General features: G+C 47.5%; 1 protein-coding gene across 1 annotated transcript in view; it reads left to right on the top strand.

The window, feature by feature from the left end:
• Positions 1 to 14,155, top strand: part of LOC147711210 (rap1 GTPase-GDP dissociation stimulator 1-like) — a 622,318-nt gene that overhangs the window by 448,281 nt on the left and 159,882 nt on the right. The gene's annotated exons all lie outside the window — the stretch shown is intronic.

Below are 14,155 nucleotides of genomic sequence, written 5' to 3' on the forward strand. Positions count from 1 at the left end.
TCCCACTTCCCTTCTTCACAAACCCTTTTGGAAACTTTAACAATCTTCTTGTAGGCCTCCCTTCTTGCTATTATCTCTCTCCTAGCTTGCTGTTTGATGGCGATTAAGAGGGAGGATCTAGCTTCCAAGTGTATGCATATCAATAAACTGGGCCCACTCTGCATAAATCACAAATTGGGGTTATTTGGTCACATCAGACCAAGGCAAAGTCACAAGTTCAAGCCAATCGGGTTGGAGCGAGGGCCGGGTACAGCGACCAAGATAGGCCAGCTGAACAAAGTGCCTTAAATACAGGTTGCAGAGCATTGAGATGTCCTGCATCGAGGGTGCATCACGCGATGGCGTATTGGAGCCTTTTCTGTCATTGAGGCTCTGGTCAGAAGGCAAGCTAACTAGCCCTTGAAGTCTCTCTGGTGGTCCTGGGTTGAAGATGCAGATCCAGTCCATCTCACCCAGGCAGCAGGGCAACAGAGTAGCAGTCCTTCTAGAAGCAGAGCAGCACATCAGGTGCCACCCATTGTTTTGAACTAATGAAGATGTTTTTTTGTACATTGAGAATCAGGATGTTTTTGTATGTTTAATATATATGTTTTCTGTTGTCATTGTATGTTTTTGATTTGATTATTTTTATTTTTGTGCCCCTACTTTAATGTTTTTTAAATATAAAATTAATTTCTCTTTTTGATACACCTGGCTGTTGGAATTGTATTTCCTTAAAACGTTTTTTTTCATTCTTTTGAGTTTTTTTCGATGGTTGTCATTAGATGTCACCCAAACCAACATAGAATTAATTTGAACAATAATTGTTAAATGAATCCCTTGTAGGCACCTTTACCTTCTAGCTTTCTAAAAGTGGCATTTTCAGAATTGTGACTTACAATCCTACTTTACCTTTTTTAAATAAAAATTCTTTAGACACCAAGCTCGACCGTCCTACCTACTCTCAATTGAAAGTTATAACTTATTAAATGTACTAAGGTAACCCAATGTTGTCCCATGGGAGAGGAAAGCCTTTCAGAAGTAAAAAACAAATGTAAATGTTTTTCATCCCCGGGACATGTAACAGTTAAAGGTATATGTTCAACTTTTAAACACTCTGCACCCTGCCCTATGGGTTGTTAAGTGTCTATTCTAGTGATGACATGAATTTAAAATAAGGTTTAGTCCTCTAAGAAAGTTTATTTTGCCAGGTCGAAATGGCAGTTTACAACTACACACAAAGGCTGCAATGGCAGACCTGAGACATATTTAAAAGGGCTACTTAAGTGGGAGGCACAATCAATGCTTCAGACCCACTGTTAGCATTATACTTACAGGCCCTGGTTACAGATAATACCACTTTAGTTTGGACTTATAAGTAAATTAAATGTGCTAACTGGGTGGAAGCCAATGTTGCCATGTGTTAGGAAGAGAGCACAAGTACTTTAGACTTGGTTAGCAGTGGTAAAGTACGCAGAGTCCTGAAGTCAGCAAAAAACAGGAGGATTGAAGGCAAAAAGTTGTGGGAATACCACACCAAGGATGCAAGGTCTAACATGTGACACCCCCCTAGTTGAAAGCAAAGAGAACTACTCACCCTGGGAGTTCTCATGACTAAGACAGAAGAACCTGGAGAGACAATCAGCATTGGTGTAATCAGCTCAAGGGCGAAGCTCCACCGTAAAGTCCATTCGCTGTAGGGAGCATGACAAACTCAACAGTTTGGGATTCTCACCTCTCATCTGCATTAGCCATCAGAGGGTTCTGTGCTCTGCCTGCACTTGGAATTGAGCCCCAAACAGGTATTGTGTTAACTTCTTTAGTGCCCAGACCACTACAAATGCTTTCAATTCTATCACACTACACCTCTGTTCCCTGGGAAGAAACTTCATGCCGATGAAAGCTACTAGTTGATCTAGGCCCTCTTCATTTAGCAGTGACACCACACCCCCTATGCCATGCTCGGAGGCATCTGTCTGCACGATGAAATTCTGGAAGACATCAGGGCCCTTGAGCATGGGTGCAGTGCACATGGCCTTCTTCTGGGTATCAAAATCGTTCTAGCAAACCTCCATCCAGATCACCTGCTTGGGCTGCATCTTAAAAGTCAGATCTGTCAAGGGATCAACAATTGTGCCATAACCATTGACAAATCTCCTGTAGTACAGGTTATGCCCAGGAAGGCCTTCACCTATGTCTGGGTCTTGCGAGGATCCCAAGCCAGAATGCTTTGAATCTTGGCCTAGAGAGGCTGTACCTTGCCCCCTCCAAACTTGAAACCCAGGTAGACCACGGAACTCTGCCTTATCTGGCACTTCCTAGCCTTGGTAGTCAGTCAGGCCTTTTGCAGAGCTTGAAGCACTTCCCTGAGGTGGCATAGGTGTGCCCCGCAGCTGGAATGCAAGACTGCAATGTCATCTATGTAGGCGGAACTGAAGTTCTCCAACCCTGTCAAGACCTGATTGACCAACCTACAGAGGGTGTCAGGGGCATTCTTCAACCCAAACAGCATCACGCAAAACTGGAAGTGGGCCTCTGGTATATAGAATGTAGACCTCTCTTTGGCCTCCTCAGTCAAGGTGATCAGCCAGTACCAAGACATCAGATCAATGAGCTAATTGGCTCGGGGATGGGATGATGTCGTAGTAACTACATGGATCCCGCTGAAATCCACGCAGAACCAGAGTTCGGGGTTGGTACCTGGAGGGGCAATATTGGGGGCCAGCATCACTGACCTGGACCAAGGACTGCTTGAAAGCTCAATTACCCCCAGTTTTAGCATTTTGGAGACTTCCACCTTTATGCTTGCTCTCATCTTATAAGATAACCTGTAGATCTTATTCGTCACAGGCATACTGTCCCCAGCGTTAATATCATGGGTAACCCTGTTGTGAGCCCTGGGGTTATAGAGGAGAGAGGCAAACTTCCCCAACACTTGGTAACAGTCCCTCTATATCTCTAGGGTCAGTAGGGGAGGGGTTGATACCCTCCACTGACCCATCCTGCTCCATTTAAGAAAGGATGTCAGGGGGAGGTTCGCTCTCATCCGCCATTCCATCATGCGTGACCAGGACCATGATAACTGCGGACCTCTCAAGGTGGGGTTTGAAGCAATTGATGTGCAGGACCCACAAGTGGCTCCTGGGGGTCTTGAAGTTCATCAGGTAGGTGACCTCCCCCTTGTGCTCTTTCATCTCATAGGGCCCAGACTATTGGTCTTGAAGAGCCCGAGACTCTACAGGCTCCATCACCCATACTTTTTGGCCAGGCTGAAACTCATCCAGAGTTGCCTTCTGGCTACCAGAGCTTCATAACCTCCTGGCTAGCTTTCAGAGTCTCCTTCATCTTCTTCCAGAAGCACTTCATCTGGGTGTGGAGGGCCAGCATGTATCTGACCACATACTGACAGGTTTTCTCTGAAGCGTACTCCTAACCCTCCTTTACCAAGATGAGAGGCCGTCTGACAGGATGACCGTGCAGAAGTTCAAAGGGGGTGGATCCAAGCCCCTTTTGCAGTACCTCCATGTAAGCAAATAATAGGCAAGGCAAGAAGACATTCAACTTCTGCCTCGAGGGCGCTGACAGACCCATGATCATGCCTTTGAGGCTCTTATTAAGTCGCTCAACAAGTTCATGCAGATGATAGGGTGTGGAGAACCTGTCGGTTACCCCACGTTTGCCGACATGGACTTAATGTATTCTGACATGAAGTTGGTACCTCGGACCGATACTATCTCCTTGGGAAGCACACTCAGGTAACGTTCCCCAGCAGTGCCCTGGCAATGGCAGTGGTAGACTCAGTGCCCTGGCAATGGCAGGGCTAGACACTGTCCTCAGAGGTATAGCCTCTGGGTACTGGGTGACAAGCTCCACTAAGATCAGGATGAACCTGTTGCCTAGGGCTGTCTTGGGGCCCAGAGGCTCAACAATGGTGATGCCCACACTTTCAAAGGGGGGCCAGCAACAGGAAGAAGAACCTTACTGGCTTCCCGTTGGCCTAACAGGAGGGACGTGACCTGCAGAAAACATCTGATGTCGCCTTCATCAAGGGCAGGTAAAAGTGGGTGACAAGTCTGCCAAAAGGTTTTGCCTGCTGTAAAGGACCTGATAAGGGGAACATCGTGAACCAGTAACAGTAGGAAGGTTCTGTAGCTGGGTGACTACCACCACACTAGTTGCACCAGGCTCAAGAATCTTAGGCTCACTGTACATGCGACCATTCTCCCCGTAAATCAGGTGCTCACCAAAGGTGTAACAGCTGCCTGGGCCTCGGACTGCCACTATAGGTCTTCCGGGGACAGCAAGCCATCTGCCCTCTACAGAACTCCTCTCTGGTGTGACCCGCTTCCTTCAGCCAACTTACCCGTTCAGGTAGGTTTCCCAAGGTGGCAATATCCTCCCTTGGAGGTTTTGGGGCGTCGCGTTCAGGTTCAGCCTCATCCCTGATTGGGGTACTTTCTGGAGTGGGTTTCCCACACCACTTGCGCTTCCTCTTTTTGACAAGTACATGGGCCATTATTCTAGGCTCCAGGTCCTCCTGATTACCCTCTCTGGCTTCAATGGAAAGTGTGTTCAGGCACACCCACTCAGGCAACCCCAACATCTTTAGGTGGAACCAGAGCTTCACCTCTTACCAGATGATGTGCTCCATGTCATTATCCAACAGACAGTCCATATGCATGGATGGACTCACAGATATCCTCAAGGAACCTGTTCAAAGAGAGCCAGAGTCACTGGCTAGTGACTCTCATGGTTGTAAGCTAATATAACCTGGTGGAATACATGTGGGATTACTTGCTCTGAAGACACCAGATGGCACATGACTGTTGTCATGCTGGCTCCCATTTCTCTCACAGCCTCAACCCGCTATCCATTGATGGTGACCCACTGCCTTCTTAGTGTTGTTAGGCATGTGGGCCCTTGGCACCATCTTTCCATCACCCAGGGACAACGAGTAACCTCTTCACTCCCCGCCCATTCTAATTGGGGCAATCTCCTCCCCAAGGACTACACTTCAACCTTGGTGTCCGCCAACAATAGGGGGGGGAGGGGGGTTGTACCTCTTTGGACACTTGGCATCACCCTTGAAGTACTCAGCCCGATGGCACTCATATCACTTGGGGGTGAACTTCCCTGAGGATTTATGATCAGGGAATGTGTTCTTCTGCTTAGGTGGGGATTTGGAATCTTGCCCGGTGGATCGGTTTTGGGGTCTTTTAGAGAACTCCTTGTTTTAATTTTTGTCTCCCTCCTCCTTCTTCTGACAGGGACAATGTCCACCCTTTTATTGATCCCCCTCCCCGATACCTTCTTGGACACTCTGGTGCTGACCTTGAGGTCTGCCTCCTTAGCAAGCTCTCTGGGGTCAATGAGCTTGCTGTCATCAACGTGCGGATGCAGCTCCACAAAGCATGTGATCTCTCAAAACAAGATTGTACAACCCAGTTAAATCATTCACTTTACTGCCCCACGCCCAGCCATTCAGTGCTTTACTGGAATGATTAACCTCTTCGCTGCTGATGACGAGTTCAACTCGTCATCAGCTACGGCGGTCGTGTGCTGATGACGAGCTGAGCTAGTCATGTAACGCGGCTTTTTCAAAATTGCCGCACACAGCGGGAAAAGCCGCCGCAGCGATGCGGTTAAGGAAATCCACCCAAGACTATTTTGGCAGTTTCTGACTGTCCCTAAACGACAAGCGGTGCTACTCTGGGGTGAATCCAAACTTGGTGGCAACAATGGCTTTCATGGGGGCATATTTCATCTGGTCTCCTACCTCTAGTGTGAGCAGGTTGTCCCTCCCCACAGCAGGTATATACTTCCAGAGACCCCCAATACTCCACTGAGACTCTGTGCATCCTTAGGGCTAATTCATAGGCTGAGAACAACTTGTCCATATCATCCTCCACCACAAAGCAAGGCACCAGGGGCCAGATGTAGGAGCCCAAATACCAGTCGGTAACGGCCGATTTCGGCCGTTACCGACCAGTATTTGGGTATTGTAATGTAGGGGGCTAGAAAATGACAGAATCGGTATATTTACCGATTCGGTAAATTTACCGATTCGGTAAAATACCGAATCGGTAAATATACCGATTCTGTAATTCAATATGTAGGCGGCACAGTTTACAGTGCCACAGGCCCTTAGAAATTCGTTATTTACCACCCAATACTATTGGGTGGTAAATTACTAATTTCTGTGTACATGCACATCTGTGCATGTACACCTGAGCTATGTGGCACACATACATTCCCTAAGGGCATGTATGTGTGTCCCAAGGCACACAAGCCAGAAACAGGGGTGCAACAGGGTGTCAAAGTGACACCCTGTCCCCCTTGGAAATTCGGTATTTTTACCGATTCGGTAATTACCGAATCGGTATTTGCTATTGAATCCTATGGGCTTCAAGGCCCATAGGAATCAATGGCAAATACTGATTCGGTATTCGGTAATTACCGAATCTTACCGATTCGGTATTTTTACCAATTTTTTTTCCTACATAGCAATTACCGATTAGTAAATACCGAATCGGTAAAATTCGGTATTTACCATTCGGTAATTTGCTATTACCTACATCTAGCCCCAGGTCTTTAGAAATGTGGACTTTTTTTATCTCCATTGATCTCTGTGGTATTGCTGCCACCATTACTGCTGGACTCTCCCTGTCTGGCTCTGATACCCAGCTCCCTGAGACTTAGCTCCTTTCTTCCATGGGCAGTTTCTCCCTTGCCCAGGCTCTCTCAGCCTCAGCCTTCTTTTGTTCAACCTCCATGGCTAGTATCTTTTCCTTGATATTGAGTTTGGCCATCTGCAGCCTAAACTCTTTTTCATCCTTCCTCTCTGCCAGCTCCTCAGAACATACTGCTTTCTACTCTGGGAGAGAGTTCCAATTCAGCAAACAAGTCATTTCCCTCGCCTGTGGGCTGCACTCCAGAACCTGCACCCAGGTCCTCCTTATGTTATGTTATGTTATGTTACATTTGTAAAGTGCTTAGCTACTCAAGAGTATCCCATCGCTCGCTTCCGAAATCCAAAGTAGACCAGCATAAGAACAGACTTAAAAGAGTAACGTTTTGAGTTTTTTTTAAACATCAGAGGATCTTGAATGTTTCGCAGAGAGAAAGGCAAGTTATTCCAAGCCAACCCTGCGTGGCGCAAAAAAGAATTGCCACCCAGGTGCCGATGCTTGAAACGGGGATTCTGTAGTAAAAGCTGATTGGAAGAGCGTTATTGTCTCCCTGGTTTATAAAAGGCCACTCTGGCCTGCAGGTAGACCGGGCCTAACCCATAAAGGGCTCTATGTACGATTGTTAGCATTTTAAATTTTATGGGTGAATCCACATTAAGCCAATGAAGAGCACGCAGGTTGAAAAGAAGAGGGCTAATTGATGACCCCTGCGGGACCCCAGGCAGCAACGGAAGAGGATCAGACACACACGGGGGAAGCCAGATCTGCTGTTGATGATCTTCCAGAGACAAACATATCCATTTCAAGGCCAAGCCCGAGATACCAATCTCGCTGAGGCGCTTGAGGAGCATGGCATGGGGCACAGTGTTGAATGACGCGGGGAGATCCAGCATAATCAATGCTGCTCTCCCGCCGGCATCCAGACACTCACGAATCGCCTCTGAAACCTCCAACAATGCCGATTCGGGGCTGTGAGAGGCGCGAAAGCCCGATTGAGCCGGGTGGAGGAGGTTGGCCCCCTCAACATATCTAGTAAGTTGAGCGGTGACCACCTTCTCGCAAATCTTTGCTAGACCAGGCAACAACGAGATCGGCCTGTAGTTCTCCGGAGTAGCTGGATCCAAAGAAGGTTTCTTAAGGAGAGGGAGGATTAGGGCATAGTTCCAAGATTTAGGAACCCATGAATATCACAATGATTTGTTAATCATAAGATTCCATTAACCGTGTCCGCTACATCTGCCAACAGTCTGGCTACACAAGGATCGTTCGGTGAGCCAGATCTAAGGGCCTTGAGAATTTTTAAAAAATCGGCAAGAGTGACCTTATTAAACTCAGGAAAGCTGGATGTAGGGTTGATACTGGATAAAGACTCAGAACGAATCACCCTAGTATTCCTAGGGACCGACACAGGGGACTCCTGGATACGAAGTGTTTTGTCCCTGAAAAAGGAGGCAAGAGTATTACATCAGGAGTCCAAGACAGGGGTCACAGCCGCCTGCGCGCTAGGGACCAAAAAACTCTGCACTATGGCGAAAAAAAATTTCGAGATATTATTTGCATTTTCAATGCGATGCGCAAAGTGGAGGCTTTTTGCCTCTTTGATGGCTCCATAGTAGAGTTTTTGTTTAGCTCTGAGAATCTTTTTATCCTCATGCAAATAACCGCTGGACCGCCAAGCCCTCTCAGTCCTTTTACACGTGTGTTTCAGAATCCTCAATTCTGGGGAAAACCAAGGCTTAGAGGGAGAAACCGTCCTCACTTTCTAATGACATGGGGCCGATAGCGAGGCCATCGCTCCTGCTCCATGTAGCGCCTTGTGAACAATGCAGGTCAGCTTAAAAGCACTACGTTGACTCACCGGGAGCCAATGGAGTTGTCTCAGCATTGGTTTCACATGCTGGCGCGCAGGAAGTTGGAGAATAAGTCTGGCTGCATGATTCTAAATCAGCTGCAAGCACTGGACTTGATAAGCCGGAATTCCAGCATAAAGAGAATTGGCATAGTCCAGTCGGGAAATGATGAGCGCCATAACGACCAAAGTTGGTGCTTCCCTTGAGAGGAATCCTATTATATTTAAATATTATTTTCTTTATTTTCCGTAGAAGGAAAAAACAGGTCGACACTAAGGAGCTAATCTGAGGAGTCATTGATAAGTTGTTGCTTATTGTTATCCCCAGACTTCTTACTTTAAGTGCCGGGACAGGCAAGGAGCTCAAAGATGTTGGCCAAAAATTGGTGTTCCAAGCATTGAGGGTGCCTCCTGCCAGTATGAGCTCCGTTTTTTCAGGGTTCAGCTTGAGCTGGTTAGCACTCATCCAGTTGCTGATGTATGTCATGACAAACTTCAAGTTGGACTCTGAGGAGCTAGTAGGTTGTATGTTGAAGATTAGTTGGAGGTCGTCTGCATAGTTGAAGACCAGAACCTCCATTTCCTTCAATGCGAGGATCAAGGGGTGCAGATACAGATTAAATAAGAGCGGGGATAGAGAGGAGCCCTGTGGGACTCCACATTGAAGTTTTCCTTTTTTTAGCAGAAATTGCCCAGGCGAACTGATTGATATCTGTCTGTCAGAAAGGACTGGATCCATTTCAGTGCCTGGCCGCCGATCCCTGCACTGCGGACACGGTCGATCAAGATGTTATGATTGACCGTGTCAAATGCAGCTGACAGATCAAGAAGTATCAGTGCCTGGGGAGAGTTCTGATCTGCGCCCCTCTTAATTCATCCAAGACTGTCAGAATGACTGCCTCTGTCGAATGAGCTCGTCGGAAACCTGCCTGGTGGGGGTCAAGGTGGTGTGACTCCTCTATAAAAGAGCTCATACAGCCAGCCACGTGGGCCTCCAAGATCTTACTCAAGTAAGGTAATAGAGAGATCGGGCGATAGTTGCTCATCACTTGAGGGTTAGCGCCAGGTTTCTTTAGAATGGCAAGTATCTCCGCGTTTTTGAAAGATTCAGGAACCGTGCCACTACTAATGGAGGTGTTAAGTAGAGAGATAGGAGGGTCAGGACAGATGCGGAAACCTTCCCGCAAAATGTGAGGTGGGCCACTGTCAAGGGGAGACCCCGATTTAACTTTGTTGATCAGATTAAGGAAGTTTTCCGTGGTGATAGGGGGGAAATGGTTTAATACAACCCGGTTTTGCCATACAACAGATGGCCCCATGGAGGTGTTGTTCACAGGGATGCTGGCCTTTATTATAGTTATTTTATCAAAGAAGTAGTGGTTTAGTGAGTCACAAAGAGGTTGTGAATGTACTGGTTGCGCAGAGACTCTCCCGGGGCCAGTCAATTCGTCCGAAATAGAGAAGATCTCTTTTGTTTTATTGGCAGAATTTTGTATCTTTAACGAAAAGTACTCGGTTTTACAAAAGAGAATGGAGAGCTTATACTCTTTGAGGAGGGACAAATAAGATAATTTGAGTTCCGGTCTATAGTTCCTTCTCCATTTTCGCTCAGCTTGTCTGAGTCTTAGTTTGAGTTCTTTTAGGCTAGGAGAAAATCATCTTTGGGCATCATGAGCTCTTCAAGGGGCATATTATCAAGGGGGGTGATCTCCGCTTTTTTGGCTTTAAAAGCCAAGAAAGCGGAGATAAAATTATCTCCCTATTACCTAGCTGTCGCTAACACCAGTTAGCGACAGCTAGTAGGAGATAGCGACCATCTTGGGCCCCACTTTGCATGTCAGTCATATTTATCACTAATGACATGCAAAGTGGGCGTGCCAAGATGTTAGCGACTGGAAACAGTCGCTAACATCGCTATCTCCTATTACCAACTTTTAGAGATATTCGGCTAAGCGCGAATATCTCCAAAAGCTAACACCTGCCCTAAGCAGTTCTTAGCCATGTTATCCAATGGGAGGTGGATAACATGGCTAAGAGCATTAGCTCGGTAATGCATGAATATTGTTGACTTTTCAGCGATATTCATGCATTGCGGCTGATTTTTATCGCATTTGCGATAAACCTTGGTAATACCAAGGTTTATCTGCGATAAAAATCACTGCAGCTCAGTGGTAAATTTTTGTCTCTAACCAAGCAATAGCGATGATTATCGCTATTGCTTGGTAATATGCCCTTTGTTTTAATATTTTTCAGGGGGGCTACTTTATCACTAGCCAGCTTTAACCAAGAGGTAAGGTTCCTGGTTTCGGTGGCAATGGATCCGGTGTAGGTAAGGGGAGCCGTATCTACCAGGATGGAATGGAAAGTATCGAGGCAAGCTCTGCTCCAATTTCTTGCTTTCATACTGCCTGGCTTTGAGATAATAGGAGCAGGGATGTCAGAGATTGTAAAGGTAATCTGACAGTCGTCGGACCAGGTGCAAGGGGAGATTGCCAACTGTGAGATGGTCAAATTTTGTGTCCACACTTGATCAAGGGAGTGACCCTTGATGTGTGTGGCTAATTGTACATGTTGCGTGCAATTTAAGCTAACAAGGACTTCCGTGAATTCTCGTGAGGATATGCATTCATTTTTGTCCTCGGGCAAGTAGTTGAAGTCCCCTATTATTAGTACTCTTGAGTGATTAATCACCAATTGCGCAATCATGTCGCCGAATTCATGGGGAAAAGAGGGCATAGATTGGGGGGGGTCGATAAATGATCACGCATGCCAGGGAGGATTGGGCCGATTCTAATTTGATTGTAAGGCTTTCCATATGAGGGATCTGTCTGGTTGTGAGCGAGGTGAATTGATGTTTCTGGTTAATGATTGCTGCCACACCCCGCCCTTTTTACCGGTTTCCCTATTTACGTGAATTATATAGTACGGATCCGGAATGTCTGCCAAGATGTCAGGGATCGAATCAGGGGCCAGCCACGTTTCTGTCAAAAATAGGATATCAGGCCTGGTGTATCTATCAGAGAAAATATCTCTAGCTGGTGTTTCCCAAGGGACCGTGTGTTTAGATAATAGATTTCCAAATCGCTGGGCTTCTTCGTGCAGGCAATAGGCTCTTTTTCCGCATCTAGATTGATGTGGGCTAATTCAGCGCTCCTGAGGTGGAGGGTGGCCGAAGCGAGCTGAGTTGGCATTGTGGGCCAACATGCCCTTGTGCACTTGAACAGCCATGGAGGTTCCATCTAGATCGTACATCCCCTGAAGAGATCCTAATTGAGCTGCTGAAAATGCCAGTAGCCGGGCATGGGTACTGGCTCCTGTCCAGGTCTGTCGCGGACGGGCGCAGACGGGCTTGCGTTTGGCACACCGCTGGTGTGCCGCCGGTGTGCCCGCTGCGTGTCGGCCAGCACATCGGGTCTTATGGGGGAGAGCGGTGAGAGCACTAGACTGCATCCTCCACCCCAACCAGAAGTGTGAAACGCTGGAATGGCGGAAAGGGAAGGCAAAGAAACTCCCTCCACAACAATCGAGTCTGGCTCGCGGTTGACCGGGGAGTGTGAAAATGTGTCCCTAAAGTAAGCGTAGCAGCAGATTGATTAGTGCGCCGCTAGCGTCCCAGAGAAGGTACAGTGGTGCCAATAAGATCAAGTAAGATGACTTTTTAAAAAAAAATTACAGTTGCCAGTTTGTGAGTTAAAAACAAGCCTACCACTCAAGCAGGGCAGGGCGCGTCCGTCTCGCGGCAGCCAGCACAGCAGGTCTTATGGGGGAGAGCGGTGAGAGCACTAGACCGCTTCCGCTTCCTCCACCCCAACCGTAAGTGTGGAACGCTGGAATGGATGAAAGGGAAAGCAAAGAAACTCCCTCCACAATGCGTGGGAGACAACACTCTTTGAGAAAGATTGGCCAAATGAAGAGCATCAACAAAGTCTAAGGCATCGGAGGCCTCTGGAAGATCAAGGTGTAAGTTCACATCACCCAGGATCAGTAATTTCGAATAGCGTAATGCTCGTTCCGCCAGGGCGTCTCCACAGGAGTCTAAAAAGCCCCTAGCCGGGCCAGGCGGACAATAAAGCAGAGAGCCCCCAAGTGTAAAATGGGCAAAAATTCAGAAACTCACAATCGCCCCAAAGGACAGATGGTTCAGAAAGCAAAGACCACTCATCCCTATAACAAATACCCAGGCCGCCGCCTCTCCCAGTGGGGCGGTCGACCCTGTGAACTTCAAAGCCAGCCGGAGTGGCAAGGGCCACAATCGGGTTGGAGAAGGTATCCAGCCATGTCTCTGTAACAAACAGAATGTCAAGATGGTTGTCAGTGATAAGGTCAGCTATATCTACTGAGTGTTTCTTTACTGACCTTGCATTGATCAAGCAGGCCTTGTACCTTCTAGTGACCGAAGGACCAGGCTTAGGATTAGGCGTAAGGCGAAACCCAGAGTTCTCACCGACATAATTTTCTCTGTGGGGTCTAGGGAGCAACCTCCAAGGGTGGAATATACTGTGGGCTTCAGGGCTTTGATCACATCACTGGACCATTGCATGGAAACGATGTTACTCGGAGCAGAGTGGCTCGCCCTGAGCACTGACTTGGCACTGATGGCACACCATCGGCGCGCGACCTGGGCGCTTGCGTGGCCATCCAGAAATAGTCAGGCTAGTGAGAACACTAGACCGCTACCACACCAAGATGGCGCCCAAAAATCGGGCCGACGCTCCCCAACAGCCTCACGATCCGCGACCTGCCGGCAAAGCACCAAGCAGAAGCGGAGGGAGAGAGGAGTGCCACACGAGCAAGTAAGGAATAAAGCAATAGATAAAACCAAATTATGCACAAATATCTAAAATACGAGATTTGCGCTAAGCGCTCAATTCAAAAGTTAAAAGCAGAGATAAGAAGAAAAAACGTCGAATCCGGTTATGAGTGGTGCAAAAATGCTTTTAAAGTGCGGGTGTGAGGAATAGTAGAGCTCAGCCAGTCGCGATGTTAGAGTTAGATTTCAATTACGGGGCTGTACACTTGTGTGGCCATCCAGAAATAGTCAGGCTAGTGAGAACACTAGGCCGCTACCACACCAAGATGGCGCCCAAAAATCGGGCCGACGCTCCCCAACAGCCTCACGATCAATGACCTGCCGGCAAAGCACCAAGCAGAAGCGGAGGGAGAGAGGAGTGCCACACGAGCAAGTAAGGAATAAAGCAATAGATAAAACCAAATTCTGCCCAAATATCTAAAATATGAGATTTGTGCTAAGCGCTCAATTCGAAAGTTAAAACAGAGATAAGAAGAAAAAACGGCGAATCCGGTTATGAGTGGTGCAAAAATGCTTTTAAAGTGCGGGTGTGAGGAATAGTAGAGCTCAGCCAGTCACGATGTTAGAGTTAGATTTCAGTTTGCTCCTCCACATCATCCTCCTACTCCTGGTCTATTGCTGCTTCAAGTGATTGATGAACCTCCGCCCAGGCCTTCAGAGCCCTCTGGAGCTCCAACATCCTGTTGTTTCTATTGGCTGGAAGTCCCCTCTCTTTGCAGAACTCTTTGAGCTCAGCCACAGTGTAGTTATCCAGGTTGGCCAGCTCAAACTCCATCCTTGCAGGCGTAGCAACAGACACTGTTCACTGAGCTGGCTGTTTGGCAACTT

Source organism: Lissotriton vulgaris, chromosome 5 (genome assembly GCF_964263255.1).
Source record: "Lissotriton vulgaris chromosome 5, aLisVul1.2, whole genome shotgun sequence".
Classification (NCBI taxonomy): domain Eukaryota; kingdom Metazoa; phylum Chordata; class Amphibia; order Caudata; family Salamandridae; genus Lissotriton; species Lissotriton vulgaris.